Consider the following 23,295-nt stretch of genomic DNA (forward strand, 5'->3'; position numbering starts at 1 on the left):
AACAGATAAACAAACAAACATTGAAATTAAAAAAACCTGCAGAAACAGCTCCCACCTAAGGGCTCGATGCAAGAGCATTTACAGCTAACAGGCCCCAAGTCACAACATCAGACCGAAACATCTCCCTGGTCTGGCAGAGGCAGAGAAATGCAGGTGTGCACACGTGCCCATGTTTATGGAGGGCGGGAGAAAAAGTATACCCAAAGTCAGCCTCCCTTTGGACGCAACAACTGAAACGTGCTTCTCAGATTTAGTCTGGGACCAAATCAGAGCCCCAGATCCAATGCCTCCGGACTCCCAGAGCATCTAAAACCAAATTGGAAGGTTTAATTTTAGCAACTTTACATAAAGAAGTCTTGATCCTGGCATTTGAGAGTTCTGCAGATCCTCAAAAGTCTGGTTAAGGATGACGCTTGATGCTGCAAAATTCAATAAAGTAAATCTCCCGCTATCACAAACTGAAGCTTGATTAAGGGCAACAGGAGCAGGCTTGAACTGCCAGGTCAAAGCAGCACTGCAGACATCACCCCCGCACGCTGCACTGTCCTTCCCAGAGCTGCAACTGGCCCCCGACGAGCAGCTTTCCTCCAGCTGCAGACAAAACCAATTCACATCTCTCTAGGAACAAGCTGCTACTGCAAACAAACCATGCTGTATAAAAAGGTCTTGCTATTTTTTGCAACTCATTTTAATAACTATTACACTGTAGCTATGCTTGTCTGTATCCGTATGCATAATAAAAGGGGGTGTACATCTGCTGATGGGGACAATGTAAGGCTATATTTGATAATTTGTGCATTCACTTAACTTCAGTGTTCCCAGTTACCAGTGTGCTGTTTTATGTGAGAATATACCGTATCTTTATTTTTGCCAACGCAGAAAGCGATAGCGTATTTACACCTCTGTCTATCCTGAAGCTGGATGCTCCTTCACTACTTAATGAAGCCGTATACTTGAGAAAATACCTCATATAAAGTGGTCTTGAATATTAACGCCAAACTCTGCAAGCAGGCCTCAAAGAAACCAGCACTTGAAGGAAAGAGAGTGAAAACAAACCAAAACAAAAAGCAACACTTCCACAAACACAGCTCCACAACTGACAAATACTTCGGACCAAGATAACATCTGAACTGAAGAATTTTGCTTCTCTATTCAGCTGAGTCAAAATGGTTTGTTTCGGGAAGGACAGGTTACTTGGCTCTGACTCACTGCCACTCATCTTTTGCCAAAAGAAGTGGCTGTTTGCAGGGGGTGATGGTGTCCCAAAGGAAAAGGCACATTTTATCCTCTAAGAAGTTGCCACAGAGCAGACTGTCAAGTGCTCCACACGTACCCTATGTGGAAAAGGCCCAGGAAGATCAGCCTCCTACATCTACAAGTACAGGCAGCATATCAGCTGAATTCTCAGCAAGGCCACAGAAGTGTCGTTTCCTCCCTCACCTGCAAACTGTCAGACAGGCCCTTTGGCAAACTCCGCTCAGCGGCCTGAGAAGGCAATCTCTTGCTTGGCTCATTCACTGGCCCAACAATGGATTTGATGGCCCTGTGGCACGCATCTTCCTTCCCCTCCAGACAGACCTGTTAGCACCCCCAGAAAAGCAGCTGGCATGCTGTTTTTCTGCAGAAAAACTTAAATTGTGTATTCTTTGGGAAAACAACTCTAAGGCATAAATTAACACAGTAAGATACATTTCTTGCTAAGAATGGTAATTTTGATTTTTTTTTTCTGAATACAGTCCCACTGATCATATATTTTTTTTATATAGAAAATAAGTAACATTTGTTTTCACTACACATGTGAATACAGGAATAAGTACACACATGCTTGTTTTTAACCTGGTCAGGCTATTACATGCTAATTGACTGCGGTAAATTCAATAATTGACATATCGTCTTAACCTGCTTAAAAGGACATAGATATCTCATATTTGCTGTAGTTTAAATAGACACAGAAACGTGGAAACACAAGAGTAAAAGAATTTACAAACTGTAATAAGTCTCAGGTAGGTAAACTAAATTAGACTAAAAGGAATCAGAATACGAAGGAGCCACCAGAGGTGCTCCTGAGAAGTGAGAAACCAGCCAGGCCTTTATATTGTTATCAAGCCTAAGAAAAATTGTGACCTCAAAGAGAGAAATATGTACATCCGCTTGTATGATATTTATGAACACTTATTATATACTTAGAATAAAGAAGTCTGAGCTGTGACTTATTCCTTCTACTCTGATCTCACGTCGATGCAGATGCACTCCCCAAAGCCCCGTTTACAGGTCCAAGTCCATCAGTGATCTCGAGGCCACATTTAGAGCTCCGAGTGTCAAGACATTGGGTTTATCTCCCCCATTGTTATCAATCATTGTATTTCAGTCCTACATGAATTCTTCATGAAATACCTACAATTACTACAATAATTACTATTAGATATATACACAGATATACATATATCTACACATATAAAAGAATTACTATTTTTATATATACATATATATGTGTATATATTACATATACAATAATTACTATTATATTTATTACTGCATGTCAAAAACATGTAAACAGTTTTCTTACAATCTAGTCAGACTGTTATTTGTGTAGACCAGATTCTTGAACTCTCTGTTCCCAGCTCATGCTCAGAGAGTCAACAAAATTCACTGTACTTTCCAGAGCTATGAAGTATTAGAAGCTTCCCACAATCACTCTGCTACAATATCAAACAAATCAACGGCACCTCAGATGTCTTAAACACCAGCAAGTGCAATGCTACAGTTTACAAAAAGTTTTTAAGAGATATTGCGTCCTGAGGTTGATGGATCACAATGCTTGCCATATAATATTTAAGAACAGGTTAAAAAAACCGAATCTCTTAATATCTTAGGCTCTGCAGCTACATCATATTAAGCACTACAAAAATTTACGTTCTGTCAGACTGGCTGAATGTAGCAACATTTAAATGAAGAGCGCTCTCTTTTTAACAGAAGCTTTACTTTTTCACATTTTTTTTTCTTAATTCAGGTTAACCCAAACACTCCAAATTCTTTCTACTTAAAAAGGTCGCCTTGATTTGAACAGTAGCAAATTCACCATACCTTTGATTTAAAAACCATCTCCAGATATCTTTAAAACAACATTTTTCAGATTCTAAAAGGCATAACAATAATAATGAGATGCCCTGTCTGAAGAAATGAGAATATTTGCTGTTTGATTTAAATAATTATATAAATTATTACAGTAATATCACAAACATTCCTGTGAGCAAGCGTATTTTGCCAGCCCTTACTCACACTGGTATTTGTTACAGTTCAGTGCAACACATGATCCGCTTTCGGTACCATAATTCATTTGTCACATTGAATCCCTTAATTTTAATCTTCTGTGGCAAATACTGTTAAATACATGCTCTTGCTTACACATGGTAATTTATTTGGAACTTTATTATCTGCTGATGATTTCGAACTAGAGTATTTTTAGAAAAGATGTTTTTCTTCTCAAGTAGAAGATCAGCTCTTTCTTAATAAGAGATGGTTTGACTTCCAGGCCCACATGCACAAGTTACAGCCCTGATTTTAAAATTCATAGTGCCTTCCTATTTTTAAGTATAGAGGTATATACACAGAAGCTCAGCAAAAGTTAAGCGGGTAGCACATACCAACAGCACTGTGAAGCTAAATTAATAAATGCATAGTCTTGAAGTTTTCTCACAAGAATTAAAAAAATCCAAAGCAACAAACATGTTGTATTAAGCAAAAAGAGATCGCGATGTCTGTGCAGAGAGCAATGTGCATTCCGGGTACTCCAGCTCAGGGCATCAAAGTCTTTTTGGGAAGGAAAACAATCCGGCCTTAAATCCCTTCTCTGTTCAGGACTAAATGTTCCCTCTCCCAGGATTCAAGACCAGGCTGTTTCGGCGTGGAAATCTCAACTTACAGGAAGCGACAGAATCAATTTTCTGGTAAGTAGGCTTTTCCAGGTTTTGTTTTGTTGTTTGGTGGGGTTTTTCTCCCTTGTCCCCTAAATGAGCAGCTGTTGGAAGTTGCTTGAAGGTTTAGACTGGCTGGTACTAGTCCGTGTAGGAACGTATGAGGGAGCAAAGAGTGGAGATGAAAGTCAACGGTGCATGAAATATGCAATTTATGACAATGCTGAACAACACATTTCTCCAGCCTACTCAGGGGAGCAGCAGTTTACCCGTGAGGGGTCAGAATACTCATCTGCAGCTCGCCAGAGAGATGCACCCGCGCCAGCAGCACCAGTTTACTGAACAAAACTGTAACAGTGACTCCTTGTCCTACCGAAGGAACAGATGATGTGCAGCCTCCGAGGTGGGGAAGAGGGTAGAGGCAAACAGCGGGGGGAGAAAGATACAGGGGAGCAAAGCAGCGGTGGAAGGACAGAGAAGACAGGGCAGATGAGGAGCCCAACAGGAGCAAGTGGGAGCTGAAAAATAAAGCAGGGAAGAAGGAACACTGGATTTTAGGGCCAGGAGCAGAAAAGAACTGGCACCAGAACCAGCAACTGTATTTTAGCATGAAGGCATCATTAGGGTGATGTGGAAACGGGATCACACAGTGGGGCAGAGATGTACGCCAGCTCACGAGGAACCCCCCACTTCAGGCATCGGGAGCTGTATAACCACACGAGAACGTATCATACAAACCCAATCGGCATCTTAACTCGATGTTGTAGGCTGACCTGACACCATGCATGTATAGCCCAAGCATCTCTTCAGCAAAGTAGAAATGTTTTAAACAAGGTTTACAAGTTCATCTGCATTGGTGTTTTGGGTTTTTTTTAAACTCATTTTAATTTATCTTCCTCTTTAAGCAGCACAGTGTTTAAAATTCAGCTTTTATATGTGAAATAACTAATTATATCATCAAAGAGAGAAATACTCAATTGTATAATTACAGTTGATAGACAATATTTAAAGAAAATGCTCAGAACATGATGCCAACTTCGGTGAGAATCAAGTTAGTTTCAGGAAGTACCAATTTTTTAAATAAAAAACCACAATGAAGAAAAAGAAGGGGAAAGGGGCAAAAGGGGGGAAGCAAGATAAGAATATATGAAGAAAATATGCAAGACTGCATAAGAAAAATTTGTTAAAAAAAGTGATGTTACAATTGTAAAACAGAATACCAGGAGGAAAGGAAGAGAGAGTCAAAATACCTTTGAAATCTTAAAAGCTAACTTACGATGCAAACAAATGAAACCATGTATCAGCATTTCCTCAGTCCTGCTCTTTGACATAAAATTTAAAGATCTCACTCTTGCAGACTTGGATGAAGAAGAAAACCCCAAACATCTATAGGATCTTCAGCACTACAAGTGTTTTCTGCGTGTAACCTTGGTAAAGCACTGTGAAGTTGCCCACAGAGCTCTTTTTTTTTTTTTTACCTGAAAGACAAGTCCTAAAACCTCTTATTAAATTAGATACTTGGCTTCTGAATACAGAAGTCAGTGCCATCTCTGAACTGGGCAACGTATGCATGTACGAAGAGGTGCTCACACAACTTTGAAGCAATCTATACGTGAAAGGAATCTATCGGGGACACTCTCTGCTCAGATTATCTTCCACCATTTCCTATCCGATGCCGACTTGTGGCATTAAAACATTCCATGGAAATCATTAGCTGGTTTGTACAAACTTCTCTTCCCTCAACCCTCAGACAATATTGCTTCCAAGCAAACTATCAGGTACAGAGAAATCACATCTAGGGATGACTTAGGGAGTTCAAAATAAAATACAAATCAAGCCAAATAATTGCCAAACAATGGTTTGCCACACTTGATGAGATCAAGAGCTCATAGAGTCTGTCGTCTTTCCTGAGGTACTGCCCACTCTCGGATATTCAGAGGCAAGGGGTGGTGGGGAAAGGTCTGGGTATTCCCCAGTACAGCATACCCCACATCTGCGTGTCCAGCAGCATGGGCCACGTCACAGCATCTGCTCAAAATCAGAGGAGAGAGACGGGACACAGAACAGATCCAGCTTTCAAATATAAGTGAGACCCTTACAAATCCGGGGAATTTCAATATGCAGAACTACATATCTCATCTCTAAGCTACCTGTTAAGGTGGTTTGACTTTCCTTATACTACTTTTTAAAAGTTGGCATTCAGTTTTACTCTTTCTTCCTGCCTTGGCAATACCACGTTCTTCTGTTAGCCCACTGAGGACACGGCTGGTGTTGAAGGCACACAGGAGGCCCAAGGGATGCGGCACACACCTCGGCTCAAGGATTTCAGCCTTCAGCTGGCTGGGAGCCATCGTTGCCTCTCCAAAGACCACCTACCAACATGGGCTCCTCTGCCAGGTCCAATAACGCTTCCACCTATGGCACCATGGCATCAGCCGGCCTTGGTGGAGGCGGCACTGCCCAGGCCCTACAGGACGGGGGGACATGCGGGATAGGGGGCTCCTGTCCACGGCTCCATGCCAGCATGGAGATCCTAGAATCACCCACCAGTGGTGCCAAGCGACTGGGAACAGTATTTACATGGTTGTCCTTAATTAGGTTTTGCTGCATATCTGACCTCATGCACCTGCAAGGCAGTGTCATCAGAGGAAATGCATTTCTGTAAAAGGTGTGACATTAAAAAAAAAAAATTTTTTACCAAGAATAAAGCAGTAAGACAAAATGCTAGCAGAGGAAGATATTACAGGGGATACAGGAATGCTCTCGGGAAGTCAGCAGCCTGGTAAGCTTTGCAAGCTAAATATCAGCACTGTGGTACAGAGTTAGAGAGCTAATGGGTTGTGTATTTGCTTCACAGAAAAAATATTTTCAGTAAAGCAGCAAAGATACATATGTACGGCTGCTATAAATATTTAACAACTCCACATCAGCTTGAAACAAGTAGACTAAATATACCCATCATTTTGAACCAATCTCTGTTTCCAGTGGTGCAAACACAGGTAACACTACCCTCTGCTGCAGGAAAGCATGAAGTGCCTGCCCAGGCCGCGCTGCCAGCACAGCCACCAGCCCCGGGAAGCCTCTGGACACCGCCTCCTCCTCCCCCACGGCGAGCACAGCGCTGCTTTCCCCCGCGTGTCCCCAGCCCATCCCGGTCGGTGCCCTGAAGCCGCTGTGCGGGGTGCGACGGCAGCGGGGAGCGGCGGGGTCCCCGGCCCTGGCACACGCCGTGCCCCAGCCGGCCTCGCAGCCGCCCCGCTGCCTCTGGCTCTGACAGCGGGGGAGCGCTCCTTGCTTTTGGCAGGGAGCATCAGCGGGTTTTTAAAAATAAGTGTGTTGAATTACATAGTTTAAAGTGTGTCTATACTGAAATATGCTTGCTTCAGCCTTTGTTCTTCTTTATATTAATTTATAATTTGTATTACATAGAAACGATTTCTATGTTCAGTCTTTTATTACCCTTTCCCCATGCCGCATTCTGCTCCCTGCTCAAATCACAAAGTGATCTGACCCAAATATTTACTTCCTAGAAGGCTGAAAAAGAAATATAGTTGCTTTTTTGCAGTCAATAGCCTAAAATCAGAGCCTACCACTTGGCCTTTGCCCTGAAGGGCACAGGCCAGGGCTGCTGAAGCATCTCCTCTTCCAGGGCACCTCAGCTTGTGCGGAAGGGTCTCCCCTAACCCCTCAGGCACCCTCTTCTTTCCATCAGGACGGCATACAGCATGCAGACAGCAGAGAGCACTGTCATCTGCCTTATAAACCTGAGTCTGCAAAATTCCTAACTCCCAGGCTGCATACTGAGGACAGGCAAGAGGGATTAGCCGAGAGCCGGATCCTACACTGCCCCTGGCAGCAGCGTATGTGTGTGCTCACGGGGTAAGTGAGGAGAAACCCAACTGAAAAGGGCAGCGGTAGTCCCAGTCCCCAGGGCTCCTCTGCCAGAAGTTGAGGTTATACTCGCAGGCCTGGGAATGTGGGAGATGGGGAGGATCATCCCACAAGGCACGGATGGAGAGGCAGGCCCCAGAGCGGGCTCCCCACAGGCAGTCACACCTCCCCGGCACACGGCGAAGATGCAGCCCAGCTCCCTTCCCTCCGCAGGGGAAGCGCAACTCAATCCTATGAAAGATTTGCTCAAAAAGAGAAGAAATGGAAAAGGTTTGGACCTGGCTTTCAGCCCACTAACACTCTGAAAATTCAGCTACTGTGCCCCTAGTACCACTGCTGCCAATTTAGCAAAAAAGAACCAGAAGTGCCAAGGACAACTTTATGGGAGGAGTGTGATCCTCTAAGGTTTAGACATTTCAGAAAATATTACAAAGACAGATGGCACAGGTGAATTTGCAGCATCCCTAACTGCACTTCTCACAAGAGAAGAAGGCAGCTTCACTGCAGAAAAAAGTTCAAGCCTGAGGTTCTTTAGTCAGAAGATGAATTTATACACGTTTCAAATTGCATCAATACATCTTCAGCTTCTGTTTTGCAAAGACCAATTAGAAAGAGCAGTAACAACTCAATCCATTCAACAAACAGGATGGTAGATACGGAGCATTCCTGTGGCACATTAACACCTTCAACCAAGGGCAAAAACACTTCTGAGCTGAGACTGCTGGGGGTGCTGGAAGGACATGTGTAGGGAGGACCTGCAATGGTAGCTGGTATGCACCAGTGTCAAATGAAAATGTGGGATAAATGAGAGCTCTTGCTTGCACTGACTTATGCCTAAGCTCCAGAGCAGGAGCCGAGACCTTTGAGGTAGCTAAATAGTACCTGAAGTTGCATGAAAGATAAAAAGTCATGTTATCTAATAGCCTGTTTCTCTAGCAGCTCCTGCACTGAAGGCATTTGAAATCCCACACCTTTACATAGATCAGAGCAAAATGAGACAGCATCAAATCTTTCTGAGTGTGAGGGAGGTGGAGGAGACGCATTCAGCCTAGAAATCCTTTCACAAAATCACACTTGCACATCTATTGATCTTGGTTACCCTAATCCCTCTCCACACAGAAGTTTCCATCACTGCCCTGCTTTCAAACTACTGCAAAAGTCTGCAATGGCTCTTAGTTTATATACAGCTCTGTCCAACTGCCCTCAAACAGCAGCGTGTCCCTTTCTGCATGTCCCTTGCCATCACAACCCCAGACCGCAGTTCTGGGTCTCTCTTGCTCAATGAAGACAAGAAAACCTCAGACTACAGAAGTTACCCTAAGAAATGTTTGGATCTAGAATAAGGCATCAAATGAACCTATTGAGACTGGAGACTGAGCACAGGGAAGGTATTTCACTGGGTAATAAATAATTAAGCTGGAGAAATCCTTCCCACAGCTGTTGCACATTGTAAATTCATATTGTTTCAAAAAGTGACTGGGAAAAACCTCATGGACAAAAAAAAAATAATCCATTACATATTATGAAATTCAAAGGTCTTATTTCTAGAGTTCAATAAGTTTCTAGATTACTGATATCTAGAGGTTAGGAGTTTATTTAGGGAAGTACCTCCATATGCTTGCCATGGCTCGCCGAGGGCTCTAACAGCCTTTTCTTGGCACCCAATACCTGGGCCACCTAAGCCAGGCTACCGAGCCTAATGGGCTTTTGGGCTAACCCAGTACAGCAGCACTTGTGGCGAGGAAAAAACATTTTAGGGATTGCACAGTTAAAAGGAAATGAAGAAAATTATGCAGCTGCAAGGTTTCTGTGAAGGCAGGCAAGAGTTTTTGTCTGGAAAACAGCTGCTTCAGAGCCCAAAGTAACAGAAGAATTACAGCCACGGGAATGAAGAATTTCCCAGGGGACAGGACAAAGGCTGGACAAACTGGGGGGATCAAGCTGCCCTCCTCAGGAACACAATTCCTGCGTCACGATTTTAATTTTCCATCTGTAATGCAGAAATTACAGCATTTCCTTTTGTCACAACACTTAGGCAGAGATGCGCAGAGACTGCGAGAGGCTCAAAAGCTACGGCTGCAAAGATCACAAACAGCTGAGGTGGATCTACTGAACTTTAACAGGGATTTTTGGAACTTTTTTGCAGCTATCAAGTGAATAATAGTTTATCTGAAAGACTCAGAAGAACATCATTCAGGCTCAAGCAAGAGGTCTTCAGATAGGCAGTTCTAGCACCAGGAAGGAAAGAGTAATTATGTGTAGATATCTGTGATACCAGAGCATGCCCCTTACAGCAACTGCTACATACTAGGCTGCTGTAGCCTTTTAGCAAGAAACTAAGCTCCCAAAGCTAACAGGCCAGACTGTACACGGCTCAATTGTTTTTTAAACATCCTTAAAACAGCACTGCAGAGTAAATTATAAACTTAAATATCCAGAATTTCATTCATTGCCTGTAAAAACAACCCAAGTCCAGAAGATTGGTGGAATGATGTTTCCCCAGCTCTGCTCCAAGAGAGCAAATCTGAGCTCCGTGCTGCAGAGCCTGAAAATGAATTCAAAGATGTGGCACACCACAGGCATTGCTACAGCTCTTTTGTGTACGAGTAAGGCATAAACTAATAACACCCTTAAATGATTGCTGTATCTGACTATGGGAGTGCTTTTTAATTCTGTTATTTTTCATTCAAGTTTCATTATTGAAGAAAGAGGAGGAAGAAAAGCAATTAATGGGAAAAGATAATAAACATAACCCATGTAGATGAAGAATCACCCGTGCTCACTTGATCCATTGCTGCAGGCAAATTAGATAAGAGGAGAGGCAGGCAGAGTTTTCTGAGCAATATGTTCTATTGCAAGCTCAAAATCTTAAAAATCAGACCTTGAATGTATTGAAACAATTACTATAATAAATAATATTCATTATAAGAAATACACCACTGCAGTATGCTGTTCTCTTGCCCACCCATCCCCAGCAAAGGGTATTAAATACTCTTAAACCTGGCTGCAAGGTTTGGGTCTTTTCATCAGAAACTCACACACAGCTTTGCTAAAGATACACTTTCTGGCCAGGGGCTCATTTCCTTTGCTCTGTCTCTCAGCTTCTACATCTATGAAATAAGAGTGACGGCCCAGAGGCCACCTTTAGAAACGAGTCCTGTACTACTAGCTAAATGGTATCGAGCTGAGGATGGGCTTTTCCAAAGCAACACCCCAAGAGAGAGTGGAGAGCTGAGATGCGAGACCATTAACTATTCCAGCTGTGCCGTGGCTATACTGCTGCCATGCTGTCGCCTCACCTAGTCTTAATGCATGCAGACCCCCCTTGTCTCCCCTCTAAAACACGCATGCTTAGAGCATGCATGCTTTTGCAAAGCTCTTTTTGGCTGAGAAAGCTTGGTATTACTTTGTGATTTACTGACTAGGAAATTCTGTAAATCATAGATTCATGGAATACTTCGGGTTGGAAGGGACCTTTAAAGGCCATCTGGTCCATCCCCCCTGCAATGAGCAGGGACAGCTGCAACCAGATCAGGTTGCTCAGAGCCCCCTCCAACCTGACCTTGAATGTTTCCAGGGATGGGGCCTCTACCACCTCTCTTTGGGCAACCTATTCCAACGTCTCACCATCCTCACAGTAAAAGACATTCTTCCTAATATCCAATCTAAAATCCACCCTCTTTCAGTTTAAAACCATTACCCCTTGTCCTACCACTATGCTCCCCGATAAAGAGTCGCTCCCCACCTTTCCTGTAGATCCCCTTTAAGTACTGGAAGACTGCTATAAGGTCTCCCCAGAGCCTTCTCTTCTCTAGGCTAAACAACCCCAAATGCTGCCAGAGCAAAAAAGTACAGTTAACCTATTTATCTAGGGCAGAGTATAAGGAGGGTTGAAATCCTGCTTAATGACTGAATTTGACATTGCAGAAAAGATATGCCTGCAAATTCACAAGCAATTACTTCTCCCCCACCTCACCCCGTTATCTCGTACCAGCAGCTTTACATAAATACTTGCAAAAGTGTACAGAGGGCTGCTGATTATTTGAACTGGTGGGTGAAAGCAGACCGCTATTAGGACAGCCTGGTATGGGTCAGGACTTTGGCAGACTATGCATCAAATGGTTTTCACAGCGTTTGTCAACAACCTCTACATGCACGGCATTGCAACAAGGGAGGTGGGTCCTGCGACAGACAGATCCTGCCTGCTTGCACAGCTTTAAACCTTCTTTCTCAATTCAGTCCGCAATATTTGTGTTGCTCAGGTGATGCCAGCACTGTGCATACTTGAAAGTGCAACATCCAAATAGCTAGGGAATCAGGACTGTGGCTGAACCCACCTGCAGTTTTAGGATGAGCGGAGCGATATGAAACGCCCTTGATAATACTGCTGAAGTTGAATAAAAGCAACGGGAGATGTGCATAAATAGGGTTTTTGGAAATGTCTCCCCCCCCGCCCCGATGTGAAGTGGAAAAGCAGGTACTGGGGGATTACAGTTCCAATTCCAAAAGCTGCAGATAAACACATTTCCCCCCAAAGTCCCCAAGAGCTTTGTAGTTTGAATCTACTTTTGCTGGAGCTGTAGCTGTTAACTCTCGGCTGTTTCATTACAGAAAGAGGCTGGGTGCGACACCTCTCCCTTGCATACAGCTCAGGGCTCATGGCGTGAGGGCAATGGGAAGAGAGAAGCTGTTTCTTGTGTAAGCCACACCAGGCACTGTCCCCTGTATGAGGTTTCCCTGTCACCACACAGCCTCTCCTTTCCCTCCTTTCCTTGGTACCTTCTCATTTTAAGGCACAGAATTGCTTACCTACTAGAGACAAGGTGGAGTCTAAATGCTAAACTGCCCCTCTCCTTAGGCTGTGCAGGAGCGGTGAGCTTGATACTGAGATTCCTGCGAAGAAGAATGTCAAAAGTCAATATGCAAGAAATCCTTTTGGATTTTGTCCTGGAGTCATTCATACAGCTTCACAGTCCTGTGTAGTCCATTGATCAGCCTGTGTGTAAAGAGTGAAGGACTGCAAGCTTCAGAGCAAGGCTCTCCAAACAAAAAAAAACCAAAAAACAAACAAACAAACAAACAAGATGTTGTGCATATTTTGAGACTGTGGATTTCTCTTCAGATGAAGAAGGAATGATTTTAATAGTTTTATCAAGAATCAATAAAGCATTCGCTGTAAGACTTTTTTTAAAGGAAATTAGAGCAAGAACACAGTAGTACATAGGAAAACCCACTAAATCTATATACTACTTTGTGTTCATACATTTCAAAGCACCCCTCCAAAGAAAGCAAGCACCACGGTCCATTTACAGACTGAGAGCCAAAATACACAAGGAACCAAAAAGCTCTCGGGGTCAGCAGCATGCCTGCAGCAGCAAGGAGACATCTCCAGAGACAAACTCTGCTGGGCTGTACCACCACCGTGTGGCACGAGTGTGACGGCATCCGTAGTTACTGATGATACAACCCAGCCAGCCTGGTACAGTTATGAGGCTGTTTCCTGGCCAAATTAAATTTCGATCACATACAAGTAGCACGTATGCAGCATCCAAACCCATATCATCAGTTATTATGAAATGTATTTTTATTCATGTCCGATCATTCCTTTGCTTAAGGTTATCAGGGTAGATTGTTAGTTCACTAAGGTAACACTAATGCAGACGCTGCAACATGGCCAAATGGTCTAAATAAAAAAAAAAAATAAAAAAAAAAATTAAAACCCTTGTTTACTATTAGTTAATTTGCTTCATTGAAGTAAACTACTACCAAGCAGCAAATAGAGAATAGAAGCAAAAAGAGTCCCCAAACAAATACTCAACATTCACATGCAGCATCCATAATAATTCACAGTTATTCATTAAGTATTCACAAGCATCCTGACCGTTTCCAGGAATGAACTTGGCACAAAAAAATTCTTAACAGTGTAGAATTTCTCACCCACAGTGGCCCAGAGCTCTTTTTTGAGCACAAATTTGGGAAATAAATTATTTTTATGAAATGCTCCATCATGAAAACGGAAGCAGAAATTACACTTTGACTGCCATAAATGCCATCAATTATTTATTTCCTGTGCAATGGTTACAGAGGCAACTGCTATATTTTAAAAGCATCATGCAGACAACATGAAACATTTATTTAAGTGGCTGCACACTGCAGAGAGCTTGATTTAACCAGACTTCTCACTGGAATGAAGACTGGCAGTTTGGTAGTCAGCACTTTTCATGGAAGCTTAAGCTCTTTCAGAGCCACTGAACGCAAAATTTTTACCCTGGCAATTAAACACATATGCAGCTTTGTGCAGCACGACACAGCCAACTGTATGCAAATCTGAGAAAAAGAACATTTGTGAATAAGAACCATGACTGTGCCCAGAAGTAACACAAAACTTCCAAAAACCAAACGACAGATAAAGAGAGAAGGCACCCAAGTTCTTAGCACATCCAGATTCCACCTCAACGAGAAAAGTCTCTTTTTTGCTCTTTTCTAGTCACATCTTATTATTCTGTGTATTCTGTTTACAACCCTTGTTGTAATTTTGCAGATTACTTGGGACAAAATTAACTGGACTAGACTCCATTATTTTCAATGCTGCAAATGTGGATTTCCTGCTGATTTTCCTGCATCATTGGTGCAAATCAAAATGAAAACACACTCTGCAGGTGACGCATGCTCAGCACTTGGAAGAATTTGCACCCCTGGCAGCAAGGAGAACTTTCTGTCCCCGGGAGACTCCACGCCAGACAACCTGCCATGGTGCCACCTGGCGCCGCTCCGTTATGTTACACAGCCACCTTTTCAGAGCACAGAAAAAATACACTTTTGCCATGATTTTCAAACATGTTTGCAACTAAATTGCTGTTTAAGATTAAGAGGCCCCAAGTCACCCGTTAGGTTGAGGATGGGCACAGCATAGCACTTTCATGCCTATTATATTATCAATATACAAGAGGAAAATATAAAAACTACACGCGCAAGACAGATCGCAAATACGGAAGCTCAGATTGTGCTCAACAGCTAAACATAAAAGGGCAAGAAGCCCCCTTTGGATGAGATATCCTGTCTCCTGGCCCAGTCTCTTCCTCTCTGCGTTTACACAACAGACAACGCAAAAAGAACAGGAATATCTGCAACCCCACCAGTTTCGACAGAAATTAAAACAAGTGGTAATGAAGAGAAAACACTAAATTTATTTTGGAGAGTTAAGTACTTCGAAAGAGACACAGTGATTGCCTGAGGCAGGCGAATGATAAAAGTTTTAAAAAAAAAAACCCAACAGCAAAACCCGTCCGCTCCTGCGCAGCCGGCGCAGTACCGCCTCTCTCCGCCGGAGGGCGCTGCCTGCTCGCAATCGCACTACCAGCCCCCGCTCCCCGGGGCCGCGCGCTCCCTGCCCGCGTGCCCCGCCCGCCGCTGCGGCGCCCCCGCTGGAAGGCGGCTCTCCGCGCCCAGGCGGCGGCAGGAGCCCCGAGCAGCAGCAGCGCGGCAGCTGCTCCAGCAGGGCTGCTCGTCTCACAGCAACCTTCACCTGGGACTCAGCCCCGGCAGCCCCCCTTGCTGTGAACTCGGTCAGCCTTGAGGCTAACAGAGCCGGTGGGTGCTGTGACACCGCCGCAGAAACAGACCTTTCCTTTTGCTTGCTTATTCAATAGTTCCACTCATTAACCATCGTGCAGGTTAATTAAAATAGAAAGCAAAGATGGCAACGGCAGTCTATGCTTTGATTGAGGACTGTAAAAGGTCTCAAGTTTGCTTCCTTTCAGAGAGGAAAAAAAAAAAAAAAAAGGAAGAAAGATCAATGCTGTTGCAAACATTCAGTGCTTGAATAACTTTGCCTTCCACAGCAAATATCGAGAGCCAAACCCCCGACAGGGTAAGCTGGCCTTGGTTCAATGAAGCCAGCGCAGGTCTATACCACTACAGGCTTTGACCCTCAGGACCCAATTTATAGTGGCTGCTCATGCAGAACACAATCAATCAGGGGGAAATCAGTGGAAAGGACTAAGCTCTAAAACTGGATACCTGAACCTTTTATTCTCTCTTCATAGTATACATTAACAGGAACGGCTCTGTAGAGCAGCAGTGAACTTAAGGAAGCACTTACATCTAAACTAAGAAGAAATCCCATCACCAACCCTCCTCGTTCTTTCACCTGTTACTGGTATAAAATCGTCACACTCCTGGCAGGCATCAGAAAGAAAAGGGACGATGGTGATTAACTTGCAAAGTTTTGCTCCTATGACTTGAGAGCATCCTCTTAACAGACTTTCAAATAAAAAGACACTTGGGTTCGAGCTTCAACAGCTGCTGCAGGAGTCAGGATGCTAAAGTAAAAGCCAGGACAGCAGCAGTGAAGTCTCTGAAGATTTTCACTTGCAAATTACTACATGACAAGAGAGAACCAAAAGATCTTTCACAGGAGGGTAGAAAAATCATTTGCTAGCTCTCCTCTTCACTTATTTCAAATGAGAAATGGGAAAAGTAGTCAAGGAAGCCCAAGGCTTTCAGCAAAACACTTGATGCATTTTTGAAAGAGAAATTACACAGTGGAGCAGGAAGGCAACGAAGATGGAGATATGACTTTACCCAAACTCTGCAGTAAGATTCTGTATCTACTCGTTACCTTCTTTTACCTATTCCATCCTCACTTTTCAAATCCCTCATAACTCAGCCTCACCCTGGAGAATAAGAAGGGCTCCTACAGCCATGCCATCACATCTGAGAACCCCCACCTTCACTCTGAAACAGCAGCACCTTTGCTGATCCTCAGCTACGAGGACAGGCACTGTGTGCAATGTAACGCCCAGGTCTGCAGAAATGCAGACAAATGCCTGCCATGCCTGAGTGCGCCTCGCAGGGCCAGTGCTCCCCCTGGGACCCCAAGGCTGTCGGTGGGGAAGATGCTGAAAAGCCGCTTAACTCACTTGCCTGGGGCGCTGCGTGTGCCCAGAGCTCCCTCCCTGCCACCACCACTGCCGGGCAAGCAGGGAGCCTGGCCGCCGCCTCGTTGGCCTGGCTGGGTCTGGGGCATTTCTTCATCACAGGAGGCTGGGAGCTCCAGTCCTTTCAGGAAGGGACAACCACATCCCCTCTCCCCAGCAGGCAGCGATAGGGGTCACAGCCTACGTGTAAGGGAAAACACATTCAGTCTTACTTGAACAAGTTCAAATAAAGATGACAAGACTTCAGCTTCTTCCTTAAAATTACCCAGAGTAACATGCCACGTGGCTATAAAACAAACTGACTACCGTTGGTTTTTACTACATCATATATAGTGCATACATAATGAAAACACAATCTACTGCCCTAGCCTACAGGAGGGGACAATTTGTTTCTGAGATGAAGTTCGCTCGCTAATAATGGCTGGCAGCAACTGCTGCTGCTGTCATAATGATAGCGCTTCCTTATTTTTATGTCTCTATTCCCTGCAACAATCTAGGTGCCTCACCATGAACTAATGCTGCCATCCAATAAAACATTAAAAAAGGCATTAAGTACAGCACCGTGCCAAAAGCTACTGCAACTACAAACAGAAGTGTCTAAATGACCCTGTTTAAGAGTCTAAAGCATACTCAGGAAAAGGTTTTTCTTGCTTGCATCACGATGTCCACCGTACATTCCTCACTGAAAGCCGAGGCTGATGAGGTCAGGAGCAGGTCCCCAACATGTAGGGCCAAAGACAACATTTTAATCTTCATACCAGCATAAATGGCTAGGGGCTGCTCTAGTCCCAGGCGCTGCTATGGATCATGCGTACCTCCCCATGGTCCCTATATGCAGCAGAAAGGCTTGTACCTTTCTACTGCTGTGCTGTACTCCCAGAGCAGATGAAGTAGCCGCTCTTTAAAACTGCTGCTGCAAACTCTCATTTGGATCTATGCACTCTTAAAATGTACAACTAAAAGAACATAGATATGGGGGTTACTTAATTTTTCCCCTGTAATCCTCTGGGACATAAGAGCAGCCCCTATGCTGAGAACATTGATGAAGGACAGAGATGTTACTTTAAAAAAAGAGCAGATGCATCGGTGAAGCAGAGCGCAGAGCTGACTTTGCACTGCCCATCCTCTGAGCGGGGGTACTCCTGGTCTGGGCACTGTGTAGCCAGATCTGAGCACAACTGAGCCCACCATTACATGGTGCATTGCTAGGCCACCGCACACGGGCATTCCTACTGATCAGCATCCTTTGCACACTGTCCCGTATCTATTATTCGGCATTACAGAACGAGCTTTTGCATCCCACAGGATGTTAAAGCTTTTGAGGAGAGTTATTAGCCCACGTACCCCAAGAGACAGCCGTTGCGAGTGCAGAATGAAAAGACAGCACAAGTCAATCTGCCCCCAACGCCCCTGCAGCAGCCCCCCGCGAGGAGCCAGGCTCACCCTGCACAGGGGGCTGCCCAGCGTTCCAGGTGATTTACTCATCCTCAGGGTGAACCTCCACGACTCGGCCAGGCCAGCCTAAGAGTCAGGAATGGCTCACCTGTGATTCTCAAGTCACACACAGCTCTGAAACTTGAAAGGCAAGGCCTGTGCCATAGCTGCTTCACACAATTAATGGCATGGCTGTGCTGGATAATCCCTGCTGCTGTCTGTCAAATGCCTGAGGCCAGCAAAGCCAGCTTGGTCTTAAGCTGACAGTCTAGCATCATCCTAAAACAGAGCAGTGGGTCTATTGCAATTATCTGCCACGGCCTTCCTGTGGTACGTGAAAATAGAGTTGTACTGTTCACCACACAAAGAGGTTGTGGTGTGCTGATCATAACCTAGCGTGTACTGACCAGGAACTTCACTGACTGACTGAGCACGAAGCAGTGAACTCTTTCAGCCTCTGAAAATGATGTTGTTCCGCTATCCAGTCTTAGCCCAAGCAGAAAGTGCAGCTTCTTGTTAAGTCAGCTGCTGATAAAGCAACTTTTTGAAGAGCTGTTTTGGCTGAGTGCAGGAGATCAAACAGTGAGAAGCTGGGGTATGGGAAGTGCCTTCTCAATCACAGTCTCGACTCACTGCAGTTCTGATTCTCTCCAAGCCCAGGGCAGAGATACGGACATCGAATGCAAGTAACAGCACAGACAAGCCAGACAGAAAGTAGAAAGGGTGATTTGTTTTGTTTTGTTTTCTTTACTAGTTCTAGTCCTCTCTGTAGATTCACCACCATGCAGGTTAGTTAAAATAAGTAAATAAAAAGAATGGCAGCTGACAAAATACAGCCACTGTCAAGTCTGACCACACAGCCAGAGCCTCAGCTACTTCCCTCAGCTGGGGGCAGAGTATTCAGCCAGAACCAAATGCTGCAACCTCAGCACTTTTCCTGTTTTTCCCCAAACAAATATTGAAATTGAATATTCAGACTCCCTAGTGTGGCTGAAGGGATACATTATTTTAGCAGATTAAAAATTACCATTTTCTTTCTGCACTGATACATTATTATAAGATTTAGAAATACACAAAAGGGGGAGAATTTTCCCAAGGCTGCATTAAATATAAAATCCATTCATTATAACAGAACACCCTTTTTATTACAGACTGCACTTGGCAACAGCTTGCAGTTGTGTTCGTGTTAAGATATCATCTCTTCAGAAGTACAGTGAGTTTCTTTAGAGGACGTGTTAAAAGACACCACTCCAAAGCTAGCAATTTGCAAGAGGAAAAAACAACCCAAAACCAAAATACAAAAAACATTGCCACCTACTTAGAAACATCTATAAAAGTCCGGAGGTGTAGTTATTTTAAGAACATGAAAATTATTTCCAGACTATTGCTAATAATGCTCCGACACTTTGATATGTCCCTGTCTCCAGAGAGCTCCTACGCTCTCTGGAGGGGCTGTCAGAAAAACTACTTCAGCCCTGAAAGCTCCTGTGTTGCACGCGCATTGGGAGAACAGCAGCCACAGAGTACTGGGCAAATATATTCCATAAGAAACAGCGTGGATACTTTGGATTAGCTCAAAACACATTTGTCTCAAATTCCTGAAAATGACACTACATATACTGGCATTCTTAAAGAAAGATATGCAACTCAGCTGCTTACATTTCTATTATTATTATTATTTATAATTAGAGTATAAATGTTTGACAAACTATTTCTTTGCTTGACTATGGAGACAATTTGTTGATTTAAATGGTTAGGCTGCTTTTTTAGGAACTGGATTTATCACAAGCAAAGGGAGGGAAATTCTCAGGTACCTTTGTTCCTTAGGAATTGCACCCTGTTCTAGCAGTGTCAATAAACTTAAAAAAATAAATCCCTATGGTTTAGATCCCCTGGTCTAATTTCTATTAGAACCTATAGATAGCTCTTGCTATTAAAGAATATTCCTCTCAAGAGGGTGAGATGAGCTGGCCAAGAAAGCAGATCATTACAAGAAATCAAGGCAGGAGCTCAGGATGAACTGAGAGAATTCCCATAGCCAAACTGATAGGAAAAGTGGCTACTGCCAACTTCCAAAGCAGACTCCGTATTCGAAAGCTCAGACAACACTGCTTCAGGAGACATATGGCCTTCTTTAAGGTCTGCTGGGACCTTCAACCTTTTGGCACTTGTTCACTAAACTACTTCAGCAAAGAGTGTTACAGCAAGGCTAAGCAGGACGACTGAGCTCCTGCTGCGGTGGCTCCAGCTCCCAAGGGCTTCGCCCCAAGCGGTGGGGGCTCAGGGAGCCGAGCACGTAGCCGCAGTTCCTGCACAGCCGTCCTGCTTGGCTTGCTATGCTTCAGTTTTCCCTGTGCAAATACGAGGGAAAGCCAGCACTACGTAATGCCTGAGAGAGATAACCTCTCTTAAGCCTGTAGTAAACAATACTTAGAGTTGCTTGGAAAGAAAAGCAAACCTTTAGCATGTTTTGGCCCAACTTCTTAAGGAAATAAGCTTTATACAACTGCAGTAGCTCATCCCAGATCTCTTGCCCCACCTTGCCAGTTTCAACTAAATTTGATAGAGGAAAAATGATCCCCAAAACAATAATCACCTTCCAAAATCAAGAAAACGGAAAAGTAGGTAGAGGCGAGGTGCTGCATTAATGCCCCCACATAGGGCAAGGTTTGGTCACTGTCATGAATCAGAACTTGCCTGGTTTCAGACTGCGATAGGGTCTGTGGGGGAATCAAACTGCACCAAGCTCAGCAGGCTTAAACTCCAGCTGTACAGAGTCACCAGAAGTAAATGTAATGCTTTAAAATTATTTCAGCTCCTGCTCAGAGGGTCTCTGCTTTCCATAAATATGGTGATGTTGTAAAGCATAAGATGAATGAATACATAATGAAACTGATTAAATCAGTGGTTAAAAGTGTTAAAGCATCGGGCTTCACAACAGAAGACCTAAGTCTATTGGCTTAATATTGGCATTTCAGCAGCAGCACAGTCGTGCTTGCAGAATTCAGCTGTGGGAAGGAGGCCAAATACCCCGAGCTGGCACTGGGGTCCCAGCTGCAGACATCCAGGACAGAGGCTGGAGAGAGGCAATGGTCGCCCAAGACCCTAAGGTGCAGCAGGGCTGAAACTCTCCTTGGTGAAAACTGTAGATGGCACCCAAAAGCTATGCACTGTACTACAGCCAAGCGAAACCTCTCCGCAGCCTTATTCCGCAGGCTGTGCACCATTGCGTGGTCACTTCTGCCAGCCCTATGTTGCTTCTCGAACAGTTTGCTTTTCTACCCAAGTCTGGCAGCATTTAAATACCACACTAGAAAAAGTGCCACAATCCAGACACCAGCTGTTACATGGTTTTTCTGTTTACAACACTGTTATTCATGTTTTGCTGACAGGGTATTTAAAACGGGGGGGGGAAGTCCGAATTGAAGCAAACTTCTACACAGAGTGTGAAGAAACCACACAGCCGAGTGGATAATTGCTCTGCACAGCTTCTGCCTGCTGGGGGAAATAGTCTTCAAATATTTACCAGAGAGAATATGCTAACAGGGAGCTGTCTAGTAATTTTGCTCACCATATCCTGAACATAGATGTCACTTATTTCTTCATATTATAAAAGGGGTAATATATTTACTTTCGGATCGTACAGATTCCAGATTTGCTGGTTCACAGACTCCTGCATTCATCACAGTTGCAGACGACAGGAAACTTGTTTCCCAAAGATGCTACAGTTGAAGTGACGCTTCTTGTCTCATTTTGTGTAATTACAGCAGTAATAAATTGGTCAGCTAGGTCACACCCAAGAAAACTTTTTCCTGTAAGTATTAGCTTCACCACCGAAATATAACTTCAGTTTTCCAAAACCACTCAAGTTTAAGTCAAATTCAATACAAAGTTCCAGCTGAAACAGCCCCACTGACCCTTAGGAACAACCTGGAGAGACAGGTCAAGCAGCCGGTGGTGCCTTGCCCTGCACTCAGCTCTATTTTGCACAAATATCTGCATTCACGGCACCAACCTGGGAAAAGGGATTCCTGGGTCCCAGTCCCTGCTCTGACAAAGACTTTACTTCATAAAAAAGCACGTTTAATAACTAAGGACATACAGAGAACATGGCCTCCCACCTCCTTGTATAACAAACTTTGGCTCTCGGGTGTTCTAAAAAGTAAGAGAGGAAGGTTCAGGCACTCAGAAATATATCTCATTGCACTTGGATCTCTCCACCCTAGATGTATTCTGTCAAACCCCTGCAATATTGGGTAACCTCCCTTTCCAAATGTTTCGCTTTATTTCTGTCATTTATTCTATACATGTCCACAGTAAAACTCTTTATTCTGAAACAAAAGATTTCCTTTTAAAAGCAGAAAATTTTTCCAGCATTACATTTGGCAAGTAAAATACAAAAATTGCATGTCTATTCCAGTCTAAAATGATTTGTCATTTGCCAGCCCTGGGTACAGCTGTGAAACTGAAAAGCCCTTCCACAGCCCTAATCATGGCATCTCCAAAATCATGGTGGAGTTGGGACCAAAACCAGAAGCACATCCCAGAATTAACACAGTGAGGAACAATCACAGGAATTATTTTGTTTGCTTAAGCCATATTTCTCCATAAGAGCTCAGTAATTGTGGTAATCCACAAGTTCTGATGCAATATCCTTTTCTCTCAATCAGGGTCATTCATTTGCTTGTTAGAAACAGTTAATAAGACACAAGGAGGTTGGAAATTTGGCCTAAGCACCCTTCAGCAATGCTCGGGATATACACTTCAGTTAGAAAAGATACCAGATTAAAAAGAAAAAGCTTGACTTGGCCTTTTTTTTTTTCTTCCTTAAACTGCCATTTCCCTTGCACTTTTTCCTTGAGAGCCATTAATCTTACAAACCATGCTTTCTCTTGAGGTGGAAACTATGAACTTCAAAGTCAAGTACCCACTTGTTTTGGGAATTAAAAGGCAATAGAAGCCACAAGACGACCATCTGTTCCTATTTTGCTCTCAGTAAAGGTGCAGCAGGTAACTTGGAAGCGCGTTCTGAGCGATGACGGCCTGGCTGCCCGCGTGGACAAAGCCACAGGGCGTCATGCCCGACCACAGCAGGTAGCAGGGAATCCCATGCAGAA

General features: G+C 43.9%; 1 protein-coding gene across 5 annotated transcripts in view; it reads right to left on the minus strand.

Moving 5' to 3' along the window:
- Positions 1-23,295, minus strand: part of KCNIP1 (potassium voltage-gated channel interacting protein 1) — a 482,303-nt gene that overhangs the window by 351,063 nt on the left and 107,945 nt on the right. The window contains exon 1 of one of the 5 annotated variants that reach the window (XM_087760146.1): positions 12,615-12,630. The exons of the other annotated variants lie outside the window; for them this stretch is intronic. The gene's annotated coding sequence lies outside the window, so the exon portion shown is untranslated. Of the gene's footprint in view, positions 1-12,614; positions 12,631-23,295 lie in introns of those variants that run through there. 5 annotated transcript variants of the gene reach the window in all.

The sequence above is a fragment of the Nipponia nippon genome, unplaced genomic scaffold (genome assembly GCF_047370975.1).
Source record: "Nipponia nippon isolate SJK-2023a ecotype South Korea unplaced genomic scaffold, ASM4737097v1 scaffold_21, whole genome shotgun sequence".
Lineage (NCBI taxonomy): Eukaryota > Metazoa > Chordata > Aves > Pelecaniformes > Threskiornithidae > Nipponia > Nipponia nippon.